The sequence below is a fragment of the Euphorbia lathyris genome, chromosome 5, assembly GCF_963576675.1.
Source record: "Euphorbia lathyris chromosome 5, ddEupLath1.1, whole genome shotgun sequence".
Lineage (NCBI taxonomy): Eukaryota > Viridiplantae > Streptophyta > Magnoliopsida > Malpighiales > Euphorbiaceae > Euphorbia > Euphorbia lathyris.
Genome location: NC_088914.1, coordinates 75,091,958 through 75,114,830, shown reverse-complemented (window position 1 = coordinate 75,114,830; position 22,873 = coordinate 75,091,958). Strand labels below are relative to the sequence as shown.

Below are 22,873 nucleotides of genomic sequence, written 5' to 3'. Positions count from 1 at the left end.
ATTCATCAATGAGAAGAAAGTGACTATCAACACATGTAGAAATTGTAAAAACCATATCACAAATAAGAAGTCCCTACGTGGTCACTGATGTTTAGAGGAATTAAGTTTCCAACAACAATATCATATATTGAAACATCAACTCTTTTACCACCCCTAATAACCTGCACAAAAGTTTCTTGAGACATGTAATGCAATAAAGAAGAAAATAAAATCCAACACAAGAACGAGGCACTAGAAGTGCACCTCCATATGTATGTTTCTATTCTCCTCATTTAAGTCTTTAAACTAGAGAGATTATTTGTACTCATTCAACAAAACATTTATTCAAGTCGATTGAAGTTCAAATCATGTATACAATGGAATTGTCTGGAAATATATTTAACAGGGGCCGCGCGAACGCAGGCCCCCAAAGCAATAAATAATGATATAGGAGCTCCCACTTGGGGAGACCTTAGAGAAGTACCCCTCCTTTGTGCAATGGAGGATACTACTCTAGGCCATAGGCTTTCATGATCACCCACTGACCCTGTCCAGGTAAGTATGTTATAATGTTGCTTGGTCCTTTCTATTTATTCTCTTACTCCTCCTTATCACTTCCACCAACTTACAATGTGGGATTCACTACCTTCTTTCATCATTCACATGTGTTGCTTTTTGTTTTCTTTAAAGTCACTCGATTATGACTAGTGTTTCTTTGAAATTCCGAGAAAAGTGAAAGAAAGATAAACTCTATCGTATTAATATCACATAATTTAAGAAGTTCAGTTATGTTGCGATTAGTATTCCACTGTGGTTTTTTGGCTTTTGAAGAATAAATCTTGTGAGAAATCTGAATGCATGGCTAGTCTCAGACTCTAGCATATGTATAATTTCTTTACTGATTGACGGAATGTAAATCAGAAATAAGATAGAAAGCAAATTGACGGAATGTTTTGAATATTAGTATCTATACTTGTGTTTATGATATATACATTTAGGAACAAAATTGTTTTCTATACAAAAGTTGTGATGAAAGCTAATGATTTAGAATGTTAAGAAGGGAAACTCTGGTTTTCACCAATCGCCTATACACACAATCTACCTCTTCCTCTACTTCTTCTAGGCTCTTCTCCAATTCCTCCAATCCATTCAAAATTTGTGGCATCTGATCCATGTCTTTGTTTGACTTGAATACCATCAATTGTGTGTCAATCTTCTTCACTTCATTGGTTTCAAATTCCTCATGACATGATAAATTCTTTGACTGCAACAATTTAGAGATAATGGAGAAGCTAGAGAGCTTTGAATTGGCATTTGGCTGAGAAATAAAAGATAAGATGGACTCAAATACTGTAACACCAATTTCTTCAGCATCTTTTAACATGCTAATCATGTCACTGTTATCATTGGAGGATGTAGTTCTGCAACTCTTGTCCTGTCTCTTGAATTTCCTCATGTACTTGATAATGACTTGATTCAGTTTCTTTCTAGCTACCATATATTCATCAACTTCATTTAAACTGGATTTTGCATCCGATCTTCTTCTAAGAGATGATTCTAGGCCCTGCACGCATTCTTTCATCTTTGAGAGAAAATCTCTAGTGGTGCTGCACATATCCAATACTCTCACTGATCCATCCAGTGCCTGATCTACAGATGGGTTATGCTTCTCATTGGAGAAAGTTTGGAGATAATCATCAACACATTCATACAACTCTTTCAGGCCACCTAACTTCTGGCCAATTGATGATTCTGATTTCTTGAATTTGTCAAGTTGCTCCTTGAGATTTTCAGTTAGAGGATGGGATTTAGAGGGAAAACTTATGGAACGGAGATGGAAAGAAGCCATTTTTATGTTGGTGAAAATAAAGCTAATAAAGATGGATGTGAATGTAGAAATGAAATTGGTGTTTAAGCTACTGAATAGTTGGTTATATACAAGGAAGAGAGATGATAGCTACCATCTGAATTCGTAGAGTGTATAATAGCTGTAATGTTCCTTGTTTGAGTCACAGATCCATCAATATCTCACCATTGTCTGCTATATATTTATAATATATACATTTAGCTGACAGAGAAATGAGCATCAAATTGCAGAATATTGAGTTTGAATCTGTGAAAATTATGATTATTATATTATAATGGTTGATGCACAATAATACTTACATTATTTGAATGAGTTGTAGGAAATGAGATCCAAATGAATAAAATATATGCAACCATGAGTTATAAACAATGGCACAGGAATTATTGATAGACAGAGAAATCAGCATCAAATTGAATTGGAAGCTGCGCAAATTATCCTTCTATTATAAATTATTGCTCAAATTCATTCATATGATGCACAGGTTAATGCATAGGAAGTTGTAGCAATTAATAATGATGAAATGCATGGATGCAAATATAAAACTCTAATTGCAATGTTTCTGTCTTGCATATTTATTTATACAACTCTTTAATCACAAAACAAGCATCAGACAGTCCTGCAAAACCTGAAACATGACAGATAATATATACAGATGTCCATAAATAGCTTATAAAATCAAATGGCTTTGACACAACCATCTGCACATATACAGTGCTTACTTTGGCTTGCAGAATGTAAACACCGCTTTCTTTTCATCGGCATTTGAGGAGCAATTGTGCAATCTCAAGGCATCATGCTCCTTATCAATTACATTACATGGTGTCAAGAAAGAAGTTGAACTAAGAATAAGAAATATAAGGAGAAAGTGGAGGAATACAACCTTTCCCAACTCGTTCAAGACAGAAATTTCAAATAAAAGGAATGGAACAATCTCTGCGGAAAAATTCAACAATGATAACGGCATGAGGAAACAAACCGAAAGAGAGCAAGAAAACTTCATTGAAATGAAACAAAGTCTGTGTTTCTCCAATGCAAACCTGTGTCATGTTATCTCTCATCAATATCAGACCAAATACATATATGGGCGCGTAGACAGGGAACCTGGGGCTCGGCCCCCTCCGGCCGTCGAAACCACCTTGATCCCCGATAGTTTCGGCCCTCTGTCTCAAAAAAAAAATAAACAATTATCGGGGTGTTGAATTAGCCCCTCCAAAATGGTTCATTACGTGTTAGGCTTGTACAAAATTCAAAATTTCAATATTTTTGACGTATTAGGTACTCCCTAAATCCAAATTTCTAATTTTTTTTGTCCTGTTAGACATCTCTAAATCAAAATTTCTAATTTTTTTAGCCTATTAGGACTCCTCTGAAATCAATTTTTTTTATTTTTTTTACCTGTTCAGCCCTCCGTAAATCCAAATTTTTTTTACATATTAGCACTATTAAACGAAATCTAGCTTAATTTTGAGAAATTGTACGTTAATACTTAAAAATTGGTTCTTGACCATTGAAATTATAACACACATATATACAAAAAAAATTGAGCAAGTTCGATTTAGCAAAAAAAACATTTTTGCGAACGCACATGTAAAATCGGCCCCCCCAACCGAGTAATCCTGTATTCGCCACTGCATATATACATGTGAGAAAACAAATCTAAAAAATAATCTTGTGTTGGATAAAAATATCTTAAAATCCAAATATTTTCTTAAGTTTAAAGAAATTTATTGATATGCAACCGCTGCAAATGCTAACAGAATATTTTTTATTTCATTTATTGATGTGTGAAATTAGTCCAACTTGCTAATTTTAATGGTAAATTTGCTCTTTGCTATCAAATTAAGATTATAGATCAACCTTATTAATGTTTTTTTAACGATGTTGGGATAATTTTGTAATTTGGAAAACCATTAATGATGAGTCCTGTGGATTTAGGCAAGTGAACTAGCCTTTCAAATTCAGGATGGTTTTGTTAAAGACATTAGTCTACTAAATTAATAACCTTCAAATTTATTAGGCAGGGATCGTGTGAACATAGGACCACAAAGTAACAAATAATGATGTATGAGCTTCCACTTGGGGAGACCATAGAGCATTATCCCTCCTTTGTGCAATGGAGGCCACTACTCTAGGACATAGGCCATTGTGATCACGCATTGACAGTCGTTTTTGACATTTTAGAGGTCTGTGACAGGATGGTAAATTTGGCCTCTCGTATATACATTTTACTCTTTTTTTTAAGTTGGAGGTTGGATGATTTTTTTTATTATAAGGATTAAGGTACAAATTTAGTCATATGGTTATTAGCCGAAAGCAATTAGCATTCATGCACAAAATACTGAAATTTTAAGCCCAACGTTTATCAATTGGTACAGTTTCAAGCTTAATTGCTAAAAATTAGGCCTTTTATGTGTAATTTCTTGTTCTATCCTCGCTTCAACCTCTACCGTTTTGGTTACTCAATATGGTTTGAAGTTGCACATTTTATGTTAGTGGAAAAAAGTTATTTTTACACTACTAGGCTTGAAATTGCACCAACTCGTCAACGTTATGTTTAAGATTGCAATATTTTCTACATGGAAGCTAAATTAGTAGTAGTAACGAGTATACTAACTAAAATTATTTGTGTACTAAAATAACAAGTATCTATGTCATGTAAAATTGCAATAAGTAAATAAAAATATTATTTTTCATATTGACATTTTATTTTTTTATTTTTTTGAAAATGAATTGACATTTAAATTTAAGAAAGAAAATTGAAATTGGATAATAATAATATTATTAATAATAATAATAATGGGAAAAAAAGTATTTTTATTGAATATATAAATTGGTAATTTGGATTTAAAGAAATATGAAAATTGTAGTAACAATTTATGAGAGAAAATAAATGGGAAAAAATATATTTGATATTGATAAAATAGGGGGGGGGGGAATTTGATAGTGATAAAATGGGGTAAATAGTTATTATTATCCTTATATTTATTTATTTTATAAAGTAAACTCTTTTATTATCTAATTATGACAAACAAACCCTAAAACAAAACAAACAATCAAACTCACCATCTCTTCCTTCTTTCACATCTCTCTTTGATATATTTTCTTTCTCTCTCTAAACAAAATCATATGGTTTTATACTGTAATGAGAATATTTAAGATTCAATTGGAAAAATATATAATGAAATTGATTAACAAAAATGTATAGGAAATAAACTAGCCATGCACTTTCATTGTTAAATTTGGTCCGACCCAGAATCCAAATTAGAAGAGGGCGACGACGACTCAGCAGAATCGAAGACGATCAAATTCACAGAAATTAAAGCTTTGGGTTTCTCCATTCCTTGCACCTTTGCATATGTCGCTGAACTTAAAGCTGCAATATTTGCGAATAAAATAGCCTGGGAAAACAATTGGCGGAACCTTTGGGTTGAGTCGGACTCTCTATATGTTGTCAATCTGCTTAGGCGGAGATCCCGTCAGGTGCCATGGAAGCTACGGCAGGACTGGTTAGAGTGCTTAAACATCTCCTCAGTCATGCACATTCAGATAACGCATATTTTCAGGGAGGGGAACCGCGTGGCGGATGCCCTTGCAAAGTCAGGGGTAGCATCATCGGATATCACCTGGGGGACGTCTGCTCCTAGATTCTGCCACTCATTTATTCGGGATGATCTTTGTAATATCTGTCAATTTAGGATTTCCTAATTTTATTTTGCTTTTCCTCTCTTGTAAACTTTTTCCTTTATTTAATCTATCGGGTTTTAGGGCGCTTTGTCCAGGGGTGCCGACCTAGTCGGGATGTCTGGGACAAGTTGCTCTCTCGTCCCAGCCTTTCATCAAAAAAAAATTCACAGAAATTAACCTCCTTTGACACCGTCCACTTTCAGTACCATCACCAACATCATCAGTGCTACTCAATCTTCGACGGGCATCAGAAATCGACAGTGAATCTCCAGCCATTTTACAATACAAGATGAATGAAATCAGTGTTTACACGGCATCTCACGACTTTCACCGTCGAAATTCATCTCCTTCAAACAAATAGCACAATCTTTAACACAATCTTCTGTTACGGTGATTATGGGTATGGTACCGATCGACGACTTTGATGCAGGCAAAGTCCCGGGTTTATCTGAGGCAGCGTCAGTTGGAATTTGGATGACGGCGAGGGATCGAGAGGCTGTGTGATAGACAAAGAGTGGAGTTCTGAATTGCTTTAAAATAAACATTGATACTGTAGAAATGGATTCTTATTCTACACCGCGATTTTCCATTTTTTATTAATTCAGATTCAACATCATATTAAATTATTGTTATGGTATACAGATTATAGTAGAATTGCAATTACTTGATTTTAGACAGAAATTAATAAAGAGGAGAGAAAGAAAAGAAAAACAAGAGAGATATGAAGAAAATGGTGTATTTGAATTTTTATTTTTAATTTTGGGGTTTGTTTGTGATAATTAGATAATAAGGGGGTTAATTTATAAAATAAATAGATGTAAAGATAAAATTAACTCTTTTTGCCTTTGACTTTTTTTAACACCTCAACCAGGTTTATTTTTGTACATTTCCCTAATTAAAATAGGAAGAATGAGGTTTGAATCTCCAACCTCAAGTTAAAATGGAATCATTAACCTACCTCTTGTACCAACTAAACCAATCAATTCTAATGTTACATATCCATCTCTGTATTTATATCTACACTGTAAAAATATTTTTTGGCCTCTTGCCATTATGGGCCCTGGGCGGGCGCCTCTCAATTCATAGCTCAGGACCAGCCCTGCCTATTGACCCCGTCTAGGTAAGTATATTACAAAGTTGCTTAGTCCTTTATATTTATTTATTCACTCCTTTTATAATTTCAACTTATTTGCAATGTGGGATTCACTACATTGTGTCATTTTGTGCAACATCATTCACATTTGTTGACCTGTTAACAAATGAGGGAAAATAAATATAATACATCTTTCTAGTCATACTTTTGAAAAATTATATGTTGCTTTCTGCTTTCTTCGTAGTAATTGATTATGTCATATATTTTAGTCTAATTTCAATTGTAAGACATTAAATGTATGGTTTTGTGTTTCTCCATAATTCTCAAAAAAAGGCAAAACAAAATAAACTTGGCAGATTGAGGGAATTGCATTGTACATTAGTAATTAGTCTTTCTGTATGTTTTGTACATCATTTTTCTTTATAAGGTATTTTGCTTATACAACTAGGTCACAACTTGAGCGGCCATAAAAAAAATTAATTTGCTCGAATACGTGGAAGGAAAAAAGGAATGTGTTGACAATGCATTGAGTGCATCTCTACAGCTCTTGGATACTTGAACCTTACTTGGAATCCAAACAGAAGTTGAGCAATGTCATTAAGAAATTCGAGAACTCAAAGTTAGACATAATTTGGTCATCATATGCATGCAATTAATTCATTGATATACAATATAGCGTTTAGTGCATGGTATTCATTATAATATCATAAAATGGAGAGGGCTAAAGTTGAAATTATGCTGTCGAAGTTAACCAAAGGCATTAAACTTGTAAATGTGAAAAGCGTTGTTAAAAAAGTGCAAGTAATAGGATCAAGCATTGGAGAATTATAGGAGGAGATGGAATGTATTTATAGGCAATTTGTGAAAATGAGATTTCCCTTCTCAATATCATCATTCACTATACCAACATTCTGAATATAGAGGCAGGCATTCTAGATTCATGAATAGGAGCAGTGTACAAGTCAGTTGCTAATATAAACCCTACCCCATCGGCGACAATTTTCATCGTCAACCCGCTAACCGCAACAACAAACAACAATCAATTGGGGAAACCTTAAAGCAAATTATGGCTAGGGGTTGCGCGAACGCATGTCCCCACTAGCTGAAATTATGGCATAGTCTCTCCCAATTGGGGAGACCTTAAAGCAACACCCCTCCTTTGTGCAATGGAGGTCACTCCCTTACCCCATAAGCCATCTTGATGATCGATTGACTCGGTCTAGGTAAGTATGTTGTTAGGTTGCTTGTCTCTATCTATTTATTCACTCACTCCTCTTTATCACTTCCACTAAATTATAATGCGGGATTCACAAAGTTCTTTTATTTTATGCATCATCACTCACAGGTGCTGGCCTATTAACAACTCATGGAAAATAAATCTAATCCATATTCCTAGCCATATTGCAGAAAAATATAATGCTCTTTTTTGGTTTTCATCATAATCACTTGATTATATAATGATTTTAGTCTAATTTCAGTTACAAAAACTTGAATGTATGACAATCGCTTATTCATAATTCTGAAAAAAATGAAAACAAGTTAAACTCTCACTACAAGAAATTTGGTCTTTTATGATGCACAAAAATTGTCATAAAAATATCGATTTTTGTCACAATAAATAAAATGTGACGAAATTTTGTCGTCACAACGATCGTCACGGCAGGAGCGTGGTATTATGTATATGTGACTAATTTTTGTTTTGTCATGAATGATTTACTTTTATATGACAAAAAAGAACATGTGTGACTATACTGTTTTGTTTTCATGACGCTTATTTTGTCACTATTATTGTAAATATTTTGTCATTTAAGACTTCATTTCGTCATAAAAAGTTAACATTTAGATGACGATATTCAAATTTTGTCATCTAAATTTATAGCTATAGTGACAAATACTAATATAAGATTGAAAATATAGAATTTTAGTGACGATATAACTGATGCATGTTTTGTGACATAAGATTAATTTTCGTCATGAAATGTGAAATTAAACTAATGAAATTCATATTTTGTTAGCAAAATTTATAGTTAAGATGACGAATTTATAACTCGAACCAAAATTTTAAATTTTTTAAACTACAGTTATCATATTTATTTTCACTTTAACATTTAATTTGTCGTATTAATTAGTGACAGTTATCATGTCATTAAGGTGTACCTTTATCAAAGATAGAAATGGGAATGGAAAATTGTTGTATAATAACATAAAATTTTGTTGTCATTTATTCAATATATTGTGACATTACAATGCATCATTAAACAAATATGATAATTAGTAAATTGATATTCATAGTAAAAAAAACGTTTACAAATGTAATTTTCATACATAATGCTTGAAAGGTAACATTACAACTAATGAAAATTGGTAAATTGGTATTCATAGTAATAAAAACATCAGAAAAGTAAAAGCATGATCCTCTGCACTTTGCACTTGCTTTAAGGCGCTTGGCTAGACAACACATCCTTCGAGGCATGGAGTTGTGAATCGCTCATGCTTTGCTTTGCCTCACCCGAAGCCTTAGTGGCATGCTATAAAAACAAATGCAAAATGTAATTTGGAATAATAATGAAATCTAGAAAACAGAATCAGAAAAAAAAACTGAGCATTTGAACCATGAAAACTGATATTATATATGTATATGTGGAATTCTAATACCATGCTACATTATAAAGCAAACATCGTGCATATAATACAACCTACTAACCAAGTCGTGATAAATATTAATAGCTAAATATACAAGTTAATGATAGAATGCGAAAAAGTGATCATCATAATATCATATTCATCCTCTTTGTAGATTGTTGTAGCAAATGTTTGAGTTTGCATGACATCATATACTTTTCTAATTGAATGGAAACAAACCCCATGAATAATTTACAAAATAAACCAAACTATCCCATTTCCTATTGTCCAACAATAGTCTCAAACGAAATAAACCTAGTCCAATGTTTAGGCCACTTGATCGGATATTATGCAAGGAACCATATCTTACCCAGAATCTAGGTTGACGAAATATATGAAGAAGAGGAAGTGGCATATATATCTGCACAAACATGAGGAGGAGATAAAGTGGAAAACAAAAATGAAATAAATAGATGAATAAGCAGATGAAGAGAAACTTATCAGATAGATCGGCAAGAAGCTCGGAGCTGTTCATGGAGGAATTGACATCACAAGCCATGGTCCTCCATTCAATCCCCTCATACCGCTCACTTTTGATGCTGTACACCGAGGGCTTTCAACTTGGCCCTAAAGCGAACTACCAGCTACCGACAAAATCAAAATAAATATGGAGAGTGTAATATGATTGAGAATTGAGAAGAGAGAAAGAAGTGTTGGTCGATGGATCAGTTATGGAGATGGTGGCACCAAGAGAAAGGAAGTGGTGGTCCATGGACCAATTCAAATAGCTGCCATCGTGTGAGAGGTGGGCAATAGAGAGACAAGATATTTAAGAAAAAGTGAATAACCAAGAGTTTATTATTAAATGTAAAAAGTAAAATCAGTTTTTATAAATATGGAATTGAATAAAGTTTCTTATATATATTATACAGATATATTAAAAATAAAATATGAATCTTGAAAAAGAAAAATAAGCAATTGAAATTCAAGGAATAAAGTATAACAATATCCCTAATATTTACAACCATAAGCACTTTTGCTATTAACGACTAAAATAATACGATTTTACTCCTAAGTTGGCAGTCAATAGCAATTTTACCCTTAACATTGACAAGTTGGGTCAATTTTAAATATTATTATAAAACACAGATATTTTGTTCCTTATTCTGCTCCAATTGCTTATTCTAAAAAAAACATTTTTTGTGATTTAATAATAGAATTGAAGATTAATATTTATAAATTCGGTGAATATTTGATTTTTCTTCCAACTTATACAAAAGACAGTATACTTTTAAAAAAAATTCACGTCTAAATACATGTTTATGAACTGTTACTAATGAGAGATAAAATGACGCACATGTGAAGTGTAGATGACAAGATTCATGACCGAGAAGAGAGTTTGATGAATTATTTAGTAAATTGATCCAATTTGTCAACTTTAGGGGTAAAATTGCTCTCGGCGATTAACTTTAGAGGTAAAATTGCTCCTGGCTATAAACGTTACGGGTATTTTGCATCATATCCATAAATTCAAATATTAAATTATTATTAATATAATAAAAATAAAAATTTATTAAATATTTTTATTGGATAAAATTATATAAAAATTATTTTATAAAAAGTATTTCGTGAAGTTCGCAAAAATTAGAGAAGGAATTCAATTGGGTCATACATTGCATAAAAAGTATCCACATAAACTGTCACAGGAATTATCCTATTATAGTTTTTTGAAGGGATATTTTTTTTATTTCAATAATCACTGTTTTATAGCAGTGTTATTTTTATATATAATTTAATGAAAAATATAATTAATCATAAAAAAAATATAGTACACATGACATTACATCTTATCACATCTCTTCGAAAAAAAATCCTAATTATCACATACGGAAATTTTTGTTGCCACAATATTATTATATATGAAAAATATGAACAACCCGCAAAAATAATAAAAATACATGACACAATTTTAAATGATTAATTTATGTCTATTAAGAATTATTGTAAAAAATGTTATATTCTATAACCATATAAAAAATATCATCAGTTAACTATTTTAAAATTATTTTTTCAATCAACTATATTCTTTTTTTCAATTTTAGATTATTAAAAAAATTTCTATTAATATTATGGTGATGATAAACATAAATCGTCACAATAATATCAAATACATGATGATATTTAAATAATATCACAAAAGATTACAATATATAATGAAATTTAATTTTTCACCATTTGTTCAAATTATGTTACCATGAATGTAAAGTGTCACAAAAAAATATTTCTTATTATGACGAGAATTTTGTCACTGATTATCATTATTTCGTCAAAAATAAAAGTTTCTTCCAAATTTATTCTACTAAAATTTTCCTCTCAAATTATAAGTTACGATTTTTCACTTATCGTCACCAGATGTATCAAATAGTGACAAATTTGAAAATCAATGGAGACGTTTTTCAAAGTTGTCATGAAAAATTGATAAACAATGACGAAAGTTAAAATTCGTCATGGTTAAGTGATTATCGGTGACAAAATTATTTTCGTAGATAAATAATCGTCATAAAAGACCAAATTTCTTGTAATGTCTAAGTTATTAATGCCAGTTACCTAAAACGTTCAGCAACAAAAACTATTACAAAGCTAACCCAAATAAATTAATGATAACAAGTAAAATGTAACTCACGAATAAGATAAATAGCAAATTGAGGGAAAGTTTTGAATATTTATTAGGCTTAATATATACCTAGCCCGCTAAACTTGTAACTTTTTTTCACCTGGCCCCCTCAACTTAGGGGACAACCTCTCAACCCCCTTAACTCTCCAAAAACATCACATACAACCCCTTAAACTTGCAAATTTTTTTCACCTGACCCCCTCAACTTAGGGGACAACCTCTCAACCCCTTTAACTCTCTAAAAACATGACAGACAGCCCCTTACACCCCTATATCCGGTCAAAATATTGATCCGTGTAGAAAACGCGCTTGACTGTTGACCACACCTATGCCACATGTCAATTTTTTCTTAAATTTTCCATGTAAATCCAGTAAATTACCCCATAATTTGGGCATCCGTAGAGTCTTCTTTCTTGATTTGCAGGTTTCCACGAAACCTTAAGTACAACATATTCACCACAAAAACATGATTCATGAGTACCCACCATGAAATCGGTTTCAAGAACAACACAAGCCCTAACCTAATTGACAAAAAAAAAAGAATTATCTCAGAAGAAGAAAGAGGCAAACTAGAAGAAGAATAAAAAGAAGAAGGTAGAGGAGGAATAAAGGAGATGAAAGAGATGAATACTTACTGTTGAACTTGAATCGGAGACCGATCGGAGACAGAAAAGAGGTGAATCGAAGGAATCAGAAAAGAGGAAGGAAGGATTTCTGAGGAGAAGAACGTTAGGGATTTAAGAAGAAAGGGGATTTTTTTTACCGTTTAAGTTTCTAAAGCTAATCTTCACGCGCTTTCTAAAGTGCAATCCCAACTTATTCCATGTCAGAGCCACGTAGACGTTAAGGGGTTATATGTGATGGTTTTAGAGAGTTGAAGGGGTTGAGAGGTTGTCCCCTAAGTTAAGGGGGTTAGGTGAAAAAAAGTTGCAAGTTTAAGGGGTTGTATGTGATGTTTTTGGAGAGTTAAGGGGGTTGAGAGGTTGTCCCCTAAGTTTAGGGGACCAGGTGAAAAAAAGTTACAAGTTTAGGGGGCTGGATATCTATTAAGCCTATTTATTATCTATACTTTTATGTATCACATATACAAATAGGACCAACATTGTTTTTTATACAAAATTTGTGTCGATCAACAGCTTGATTAGAGATATGGAGCAAATGATTTAGAATGTTGAAAAGAGAGACTCTTGTTTAGTATTCTAATTGGTTAAGTAATTCATAATTGCCTAATAATTAAAATATACATATATATCCATATATATTAATATTAACATTATCACTTATCCAATAAATAATATATGTTAATGGAATTATATATCTAATATAATTAATTCGTTTATTCCAATTAAAACATTTGATGATCATTTGTTTTTAAGATGGATGAGTATCATTTTCATTTACTAGCTTAAGAAATTAATCACGCAACTATAAAAACACAACAACATACGTGGTTTGCTCAAGTACGGTTATGATATTAGTTTAGTATTTGAGGACCTTCAATGAAGAGATATTGACTAAAATATTTCGGGCAGACTAACAACTTTTTCAACAACTATTTCATGTACATGAATAACTAACTGTAAATAATAATTTTTCTACAAAATGTGTGCATGCATCATCATCCACTAGTGAATGAATATGTTTTGAGTACTTATTTTCAAATATTTACTTGTAGATTCAAAATGAAATTGACAGATATATAATAATGACTAAGATTTGATTATACGAACAGGAGGATATGATGCATGATATTGCGATTCTAATTTCTCTATCTCGAAAGTAGGAAATCATGTTATTAATTATGGATGAAATATTTTAGGTAACACAAATATTATCGTGCATTTAAAAATCATAAAAAATTGTAAAAATAAAATCAATCTTTTATCAGAGCCAGGTTTCGATCCTAGGACCTGTGGGTTATGGGCCCACCACGCTTCCGCTGCGCCACTCTGATTAGTGCTTAATTTTTCATATTCTCTCTATTTATTCCAGTCCTTCCTTTATTTGTGCTTATGTGATCATCAAGAATTTGAGAGAAAAAATTGAATCAATGACGTTGAAATTGTACTTTATATAATCCTATCTTTTTACATAGTGATAACTATTCTAAAAGTGTGTATGAAATGAAAGTTGAGAACAAATAATCAAAAAGTTACAATTCTAGCGACAGAGATGGTCCATGGTGTGATAATTATTCATTCATTCCTAGTCTCAATGAGCCACTAATTAGATCATTTGTAGGAATACTTTCGACAAATAAAATGACATTCATTTGTAGAAATTAATCACGCAACTACAAAAACACAACAACATATGTGGTTTGGCCAAGTACGATTATGATATTAGTTTAGTATTTGAGGACCTTTAATGAAGAGATATTGACTAAAATATTTCGGGCAGACTAACAACTTTTTCAGCAACTATTTCATTTACATGAATAACTAACTGTAAATAACAATTTTTTCTACAAAATGTGTGCATGCATCATCCACTAGTGAATGAATATGTTTTAAGTACTTATTTTCAAATATTACTTGTAGATTCAAAATGAAATTAACAGATATATAATGATTAAGATTTGATTATATGAACATAAGGATACGATGCATGAACTAATTTTTATATTAATTAATTAAAATATGCACAATATTGCGATTCTAATTTCTCTATCTCGAAAGTAGGAAATCATGTTATTATGGATGAAATATTTTAGGTAATGCAAATATTATCGTGCATTTAAAAATCATTGAAAAAATTGTAAAAATAAAATCAATATTTTATCAGAGCCAAGTTTCGATCCTGGGACCTGTGGGTTATGGGCCCACCACGCTTCCGCTGCGCCACTCTGATTAGTGCTTAATTTTTCATATTCTCTCTATTTAGCCCAGTCCTTCCTCTATTTGTGCTTATGTGATCATCTGTCAAGATAAAACATTAATACAAAAATTATTGACTGAAAGTTCAAATTGTTGATATAAACAAAGATATTAAATTTGAAGAAATGCAAAGTGGTGTGAAAGAATTGGAGAGAAAAAATTGAATCAATGACGTTGAAATTGTACTTTATATGATCATATCTTTTCACATAGGGATAGCTATCCTAAAAGTGTGTATGAAATGAAAGCTGAGAACAAATAATCAATAAGTTACAATATTATAGCTACAGAGATGGTCCATGGTGTGATAATTATTCATTCATTCCTAGTCAGTCAGCCACTTATTAGATCATTTGTAGGAATACTTTCGACAAATAAAATGACATTTATTTCTATGACATCATATCAAGAAGGAGTTGTCCATAAGCCATATAGAGAGCTTGTTTCCTCAATAATCATGATCACAGTGAGATGATGATCATTAGATAAGGCCTTGGAAATAATATTGGGCACGGGATGTGCGAACACATGTCCCGGGTGCAACAAATTAAGATATAGGCTCTCCCACTTGGGGAGACCTTAAGGCATCAACCCTATTTTCTTCAATGGAGGTCAGTGACTTACACTATGGGCCTTTCTGATCACCCATTAACCCCATCTACATAAGTATGTTGTCATGTTGCTTATCCCTTTCAATTTATTCACTCAATCATCTTTTTCATTTCTGATCTAGTGTAAGTTACGAATAAAGTTCATCTCTATTGCAATTAATATCTATAGTGGTTTTTGGCTTTTGAAGAATAAATGTTGTGACAAATCTAAATGCAAAGGCAGTGTCCGACTCTAGCAGATATACAATGCTAGTCTATGATATAAAATTTAGTTATGTTCCAATTCCTTTAATGCATTACCAAAAGACATTTAAAAGCTAAGCCAAAGAAATTAATGATTGAGGGAGTTTTTTCACGTTTTTCACGTGTTTTTCGTTATTCGCATTTCTACCGTTTTTCATGTTTTATTATTTTTCATGTTTTTACGGTTTTTAAAAAATTTACTATTTTTTAGGTTTTTCTATTTTTCATGTTTTTCACATTTTTACTATTTTCACGTTTTTCCCATTTTTCACGTTTTTTTCTATTTTACCGTTTTCCATGTTTTTCGCATTTGTACAGCTTTTCACATTTTTTCTGCTTTTCTTGTCGCATTTTATTGTTTTTCAAAATTTTCCCATTTTTTTGGTTTTTTATATTTTTTTAGTTTATTTTTATTGTTTTTCACTTTTTCCCATTTATACCATTTTTCACGTTTTTCACATGAATTGTGAAACAGATAATCAATAGATATGAGAGTGCTAATTTTAGACTTAAAGATAATGGAAAGAAGTCATTTTTGTTCCATGAACCAAACAGTGCAATAGGGATTCTCGAATAATAATTATTCTATTTCTAGTTTGTTCCATGAACCAAACGGCACCTGACAGTTAGATGATGGGATTTCGGAGTTTATAGAATGAAAATGGAAAGAAGCCATTTTTGTCTTGGTTATATAGCTAAAAAATTTGATGTGAATAAAGAATGGGTTGTGGAGGGGATGGAAAATGGTTCTTGTCTTTGTTCTGAATATTTTGAAGAATTTGTATCACTCTCCCGATATATGAATCGGATAAAAATATTTTTTTCATTCTTGCCTTGTAGAAATTGAAAGATTATTTTATATTTATATAAAATGAAACTTCAAATAATTAGTATTAAATATAATTATAATATTTTAATAAATAAATAATATGTATACATTTTTTAATCAATATCTTATAATTAAATTGATTAATTATAAATATTGATATTAACAGCATAGTAGACTTTAATTTGATTAAGTGTGTGATAGATTTTCATTAGTTTAGCAAATTCTACCATTGAAACATAGTTTCCTCATCCTACATAACAATGGATGGAAAGTAAAAATTATGAAATCTCAACAACCACTACAAAAAAAAAATTGCTTTTAACAAAAGGATATATTCTCATAAAAGCCTAAATATTCTCACTGAAGTGTTTTTAATAAGAATGATTATTCTAATGGCAGCCTTCATTACTGGGGTTCCTTACTAAAAGTATTAACGAGAATAAAGTGTTCTCCTCGTTATAAACTTACAATAATAATAATTTTACCCCTATTAAATATTTTTTAATAATAAGCAAATATTCTCATTAAATTTTGTGTAATGATTTAAAATCTTCTCATTAAAATGTTTATAATGATAAAAAAAATCGTCTTAATAAACTAGGCTCAAAAATATTCCCATTAAAGTGTTTCAAATTTTTATAATGATATTTTCCCTCATTAATAATATTATTCGAACTAAAATGTAAATAATAAAATAAATACACCATAACATAACTACAAAAGAGAAGCTTTTTACACTCATACTATACTTTACACTATCTCCATCGCTTCTCTTGAAATGAGAGGACTAACTATATTGCCTAGCATTTAAGAATCAAAGAAACAAGTGTCTTATTATGTGCAGGGAATAACATAGTACTCTACACAAGGGGGGAAAAGCAACTATACTACCATAATGCCACTACCATCCGCCACTTTAGAGCCAAACATTAGAAATGGTTCCCTAGAATTCTTGTAAACCTGCAAAAATAGCACTTATGAAATGAGTACCCCTACAGAAATATGACTCAAAATAGAATATGCAAAGAACCCTTACAATCTTGCTTTCCCAGTCATGCTAGATTCATCAATGGCAAGAGAGTGACTATCAACACCTGTAGAAATTGTAAAAACTGTATCACAAATAAGAAGTAGTACCTACATGGTCACTCATGATTAGAGCAATTACGTTTCCAACAACAATATCATATATTGAAACATCAACTCTTTTACCACCCTTAATAACCTGCACAAAAGTTTCTTGAGACATGTTATGCAATAAAGAAGAAAGTAAAATCCAATGCAAGAACTAGGCACTAGAAGTGCACCTCCATATGTATGTTCCTATTCTCCTCATTTAAGTTTTCAAACCAGAGAGATTGTTTGTACTCACTCATAGCTAAAAATAGACAAGCAAGAAAATTCAGAACACTCAACAAAACATTTATTCAGGTCGATTAAAGTTCAAATTATGTATATAATTGAATTGTCTTGAAATATATTTAATAGGGCCACGCGAACGCAGGCCCTAAAGCAATAAATAATGATGTAGGAGCTCCCACTTAGGGAGACCTTAGAGAAGTACCCCTCCTTTGTGCAATGGAGGGCACTACTCTACGCCATAGGCCTTCATGATCACCCATTGACCCTATCCAGGTAAGTATTTTATAATGTTGCTTGGTCCTTCCATTTATTCTCTTACTCCTCCTTATCACTTCCACCAACTTACAATGTGGGATTCACTACCTTCTTTCATCATTCACATGTGTTGCTTTTTGTTTTCTTTAAAGTCACTCGATTATGACAAGTGTGTTGGAATTGGAACTGGAAAAACAGTAAAAGACCGAACAAAAAAGAAATGAACAGAGTCGCGGACAATGTCGCTTTCTTTAAGGCGTTCGCGGAACTGCCGGGAAATTACAAGCAGTGTAATTTCCGACCGCCTCTAGGATAAAACAGCCCTCTGTAATACAAATTTGTATTGCTACCGTACAAAATCGTTTCTGTCTAGACTCAGTAATTTGCTCAGTTTGCTCAGTATCGAAAAAATGAATGAATTAATTAATTATGTAAGTAAGCCACCTATTTATACTGGAGAAAATAGTTGTTGAGCTCTAATTCAGTGGAGAAGAAGGTGGGAGAGAAAAATCAAGGAAGGTGGGTGAGACTGGGTTTGATAGAGACACGTTCAGGAAATAGACGCTAAGAAAATAAACGTTAAGAAAAGACTAATTCAGAGACTATATTTAATTAAATAAAAATTAAATACGAAATCAATAAAAATAATAATAAAAAATATTATTAGTTTTTTCAATAAAAAATTATAGATTTTACACCACACCACACCAACCCAACCCGGTGCGGTTCGGTTCGGACGGACGGCGCGTGCGCGTGTGGTGGTAAAACAAGAGGTAGGTCTTCACTCTTTCACAAAAGTGGGTACCCCTTGGGGCACACCCAAAGTGCGTGAGGACCTCCTTAATAAGTATCTCCACCAAGTGCTTTGAAAGAAATGTGGGATACTTTCCATCCTAAAACACAAAGACATAGGCTCATTTTCATAAATTAAAAATTGGGCCAAGCCCAACAATCCCCCGCTAGAATTTTTGAAAACGTTTTACTGAGCAGTTACATAAGGTCAGACATAAACAGAGGTATCTTTCGATTTGAACCTTTACGTAGTGAGTATAGTTCAGATTTTACTAGAGTGACTCATAGTCTTGAACTCTATCTCTGACATTATACCACGCCATAACCTTTTCAGAATGTAGTTCTAGTAGCCCGTGCGTTTATGGCCATGCATGTCTATCCCGGTATAATGAATGCTCTAGAGTTTTGTCCTAAACTCATAGAAAGCGGCCTCACTTCCACATTCATATAGGCGAGTCTATCAAAAGTACTCCTGTAGCTATGTACTTTACTCCAAATGGAGTATAGACTTCATTAAGAGTTTCTATTATTTCAACCTCACATCGCTTCAGGATATTCATGCTTCAAATTGCATGATCTGACACATATTACATCACAACTTGTTATTACCCATTGAACCTATTTCTTGGGATCTCCAGTCCATAGGTTGGGTTACCATTGTGTGTAACTCATCACTGTAGGGGCATAAGTCCCATACTCTTTGCCGTTTTCTGGACTTTCTCTCTAGCTAATCCTTTCGTCAAAGGATCGGCTAAATTCTCTTCTGAGCGTATGTGATCCACTCTAACAGCTCCTTTAGTGAGTAGCTCTCTAACAGTGTTGTGCTTACGACGTATCTGTCATTTCTTATCGTTGTAATAAGGATTCTGAATCTTAGAAATAGCCGTGGTACTATCGTAGTGGATCAATACTGCTGGAATCGGTTTTTCCTATAGGGGAATCTCAGCTAACAGACTTCTCAACCAACTTGCTTCTTCACTAGCCAAAGCTAGTGCAATAAGTTCTGATTCCATAGTTGATTGAGCTAGAATAGTCTGTTTCTTAGACTTCCATGAAACAACACCACCAGCTATATTGAAAATATAGCCACTAGTAGCCTTGGAATCATCTGATAAGGTATTCCAGTCAGCATCACTATATCCTTCAAGGACTGCTGGAAACCTTTGATAATGCAATCCAAGTTTCATGGTTCTTTTAAGGTATCTAGGGGTGGGCAAAAAAACTGATGAAACCACCGAAAACTGAGAAATCGAACCAAAAAAATCGGTTAACCGAACCGTTGGTTTCAGTTTAGGTTTAAGTAAATAGATTTTTCAGTTTTCGGTTTCGGTTTTAACTATACAAAAACCGACGGTTTTGGTTAACCGGTAACCAAACCGTTTAATATAATTTATATTTATTTTTTTGAAGAAATATAATTTATATTATGTATACAAATAGGTTTATACTATTAATAATATATGCTATACTGAAATATATTTCATATGGCAGATGATAGGACATTTAAAACAAGGAAAACTAAAAATAAAATATTATATTGAATTTTTTTTTAATTTGATTGAAAAGTTAGTATTAGAAACCTGAGTAAAAAGAAAAGAAAGTTAGTAACCCTAATTCCAATCTCTTCCTTTCCGCAGCCACCTATTTCCTTTCTATGCTAGTCTGCTTCTTTCACCCATTTCTCTTCCTTTTTGCTCATAGTCACAACCTCCGCCTAACACATCCAGATTTTTCAGCGATTCATTACACGAACTTCAGATCCACAAACTCCGAAGGTCAATAGCCTCGCCTCTGACGGCACAGGAAGCTCCGCATCTTTTTTTCTCAATGATCGAAGCCAGTAGATGTTGATCTTGGTTTCTTCCCTTGATCAAAGTTAAAGAATGCCTATGAAGAGGGTCTCGCCTCATTGTTGTCTCCCATTCTTACCGATTGCTGCTTATTAGTTCAATTTCCAAATTAGAAGTGTTGAAATGAAATTTACTTTAGTTTTCATTGGAACTAATTATTGATTTGTATCCCAAAGTTGGGTTGATTTTCATTGGAACCCAAAATTTCTTATGGACTAATTTCATTGATTGATTGGTATTGGTTGATTTGTATGGTATAACTGGAACCCAAAATTTTGTTTTCCATGATCCTAGGTTTGATTTTCATTTTAGATTTTGGGTTTTGATTAAAATCATGGTTAACTGTTGCTTTTGGTTAACCATCGAGAATAATGAAGAGATGGTTAAAAATCATAAACTGAAAAATTTAACCAAAATTATTGGTTAACCGTATCAGCAGTTAACCGGTAATAATGGACCGGTTTCGGTTTGAATAAATTAAAAACCGATAGAATCGGTTCGGTTAGTAAAATAACCTACTGGACCGGTTAACCGAACCGTGCCCATCCCTAAAGGTATCTCATGACCCTTTCTATAGCATTCCAATACTCCACACTAGGTCTACTAGTAAATCTGCATAGCAATCCCACGACATACACGATGTTGGGTCTAGTACAATCAGTGGCATAACGAAGGCTGCCAATTATGCTAGCATACTCTGATTGTCTTACACTGTCTCCAGTGTTCTTAAAACATTTTATACTAGTGTCATAAGGTGTACATGCAGGTTTACACTCAAAGTAGTTATATTTCTTTAGAATCTTCTCAATGTAGTGAGATTGATCTAAAGAAATTCCAGTTTCAGACCTAGTTATCTTGATGCCAAGAATGACGTTCGCTTCTCCTAGATTTTTCATGTCAAAGTTTTCACATAGCATTGACTTAACAGAATTCACAACATGAATGTTAGATCCAAAAATAAGCAAGTCGTCAACATATAAGCATATAATGGTGCAAACACCATTTTCATATTTGTAGTAGATGCATTTATCACTTTCATTCACCTTAAAGCCATTTGAAATAATCAGGTTATCAAATTTTGCATGCCATTGTTTAGGTGCTTGTTTTAGCCCATATAAAGATTTATCTAACTTACATACCTTATGGGCTTGATCAAAAACTACAAAGCCCTCAGGTTGATCCATATAAACCTCTTCTTCTAATTCACCATTCAAAAACGCAGTTTTAACATCCATTTGGTGCACCACTAGATTGTGTACAGAAGCAATAGCAATCAAAACACGTATTGATGTAATGCTAGTAACAGGTGAATAAGTATCAAAGAAATCAACATTTTCTCTTTGTCTAAAGCCTTTAGCTACAAGGCGAGCTATACTTATCAACTGAATCATCAGGTTTCAGTTTCTTTTTAAGGATCCATTTACAACCTATTGGTTTGCAACCTGGTGGTAAGTCTACTAAGTGCCAAGTTTGGTTTGACTCAAGTGAGTCAATTTCATCATTAATGGCTTCTTGCCATAAATCGGCATCTAATGAGGTTAAAGCTTCCTGAATAGTAAGTGGATCCTCTTCTACTGTGAAAGCATAAAAGTCAGAACCAAAGTCTTTAGAGACTCTTGGTCTCTTACTTCTCCTAGGTTCAGATTCCTCACTCTCCTTTTGCACTATAGGTCTAACAGCAGGCATGCTACTAGATGATGCACCCCCACTATTTCTTAATTTAAAAGGAAATCTATCTTATAAAAGTCAGCATCATTTGACTCCAAAATGACATATGCATTCAAATCATAGAACCTATATGCTTTGCTATTCACAGCATACCCAATAAACACACATTCATAGGCCCTACTAGCAAGTTTGACTCTCTTAGGGTCAGGAATCCTAACATAAGCCAAACAACCCCAAGTTCTAAAATATAATAGACTAGGTGTTTTATTTTTCAAGATCTCATAAGGAGAGATTTTGCTTTTTGACTTAGGGACCCTATTTAGCACATAGCAAATAGTCAATAGGATTTCTCCCCACCAATGTGAGGCAGCACCTGAACTAAGCATAGTAGTTACTACAGATTCGGTAAGTGTCATATTTTTCGAGTAAATTACATCAAAGGTACCTGAACTATACCCTAGTTCACAC

The 22,873-nt window shown here is 32.7% G+C and overlaps 4 non-coding genes across 4 annotated transcripts; all 4 read right to left on the bottom strand.

Annotated features, from left to right (window-relative positions):
- Positions 1 to 381: 381 nt before the first annotated feature.
- Positions 382 to 542, bottom strand: LOC136231603 (U1 spliceosomal RNA). The gene has a single exon (XR_010689975.1). It is a non-coding gene; the product is annotated as a U1 spliceosomal RNA (small nuclear RNA).
- A 7,151-nt stretch (positions 543 to 7,693) lies between these two features.
- On the bottom strand, positions 7,694 to 7,854 carry LOC136231719 (U1 spliceosomal RNA). Its single transcript, XR_010690086.1, has one exon. It is a non-coding gene; the product is annotated as a U1 spliceosomal RNA (small nuclear RNA).
- Positions 7,855 to 15,306: 7,452 nt separating this feature from the next.
- LOC136231737 (U1 spliceosomal RNA) lies at positions 15,307 to 15,465 on the bottom strand. The gene has a single exon (XR_010690103.1). It is a non-coding gene; the product is annotated as a U1 spliceosomal RNA (small nuclear RNA).
- Positions 15,466 to 17,962: 2,497 nt separating this feature from the next.
- LOC136231639 (U1 spliceosomal RNA) lies at positions 17,963 to 18,121 on the bottom strand. The gene has a single exon (XR_010690008.1). It is a non-coding gene; the product is annotated as a U1 spliceosomal RNA (small nuclear RNA).
- Positions 18,122 to 22,873: the final 4,752 nt, after the last annotated feature.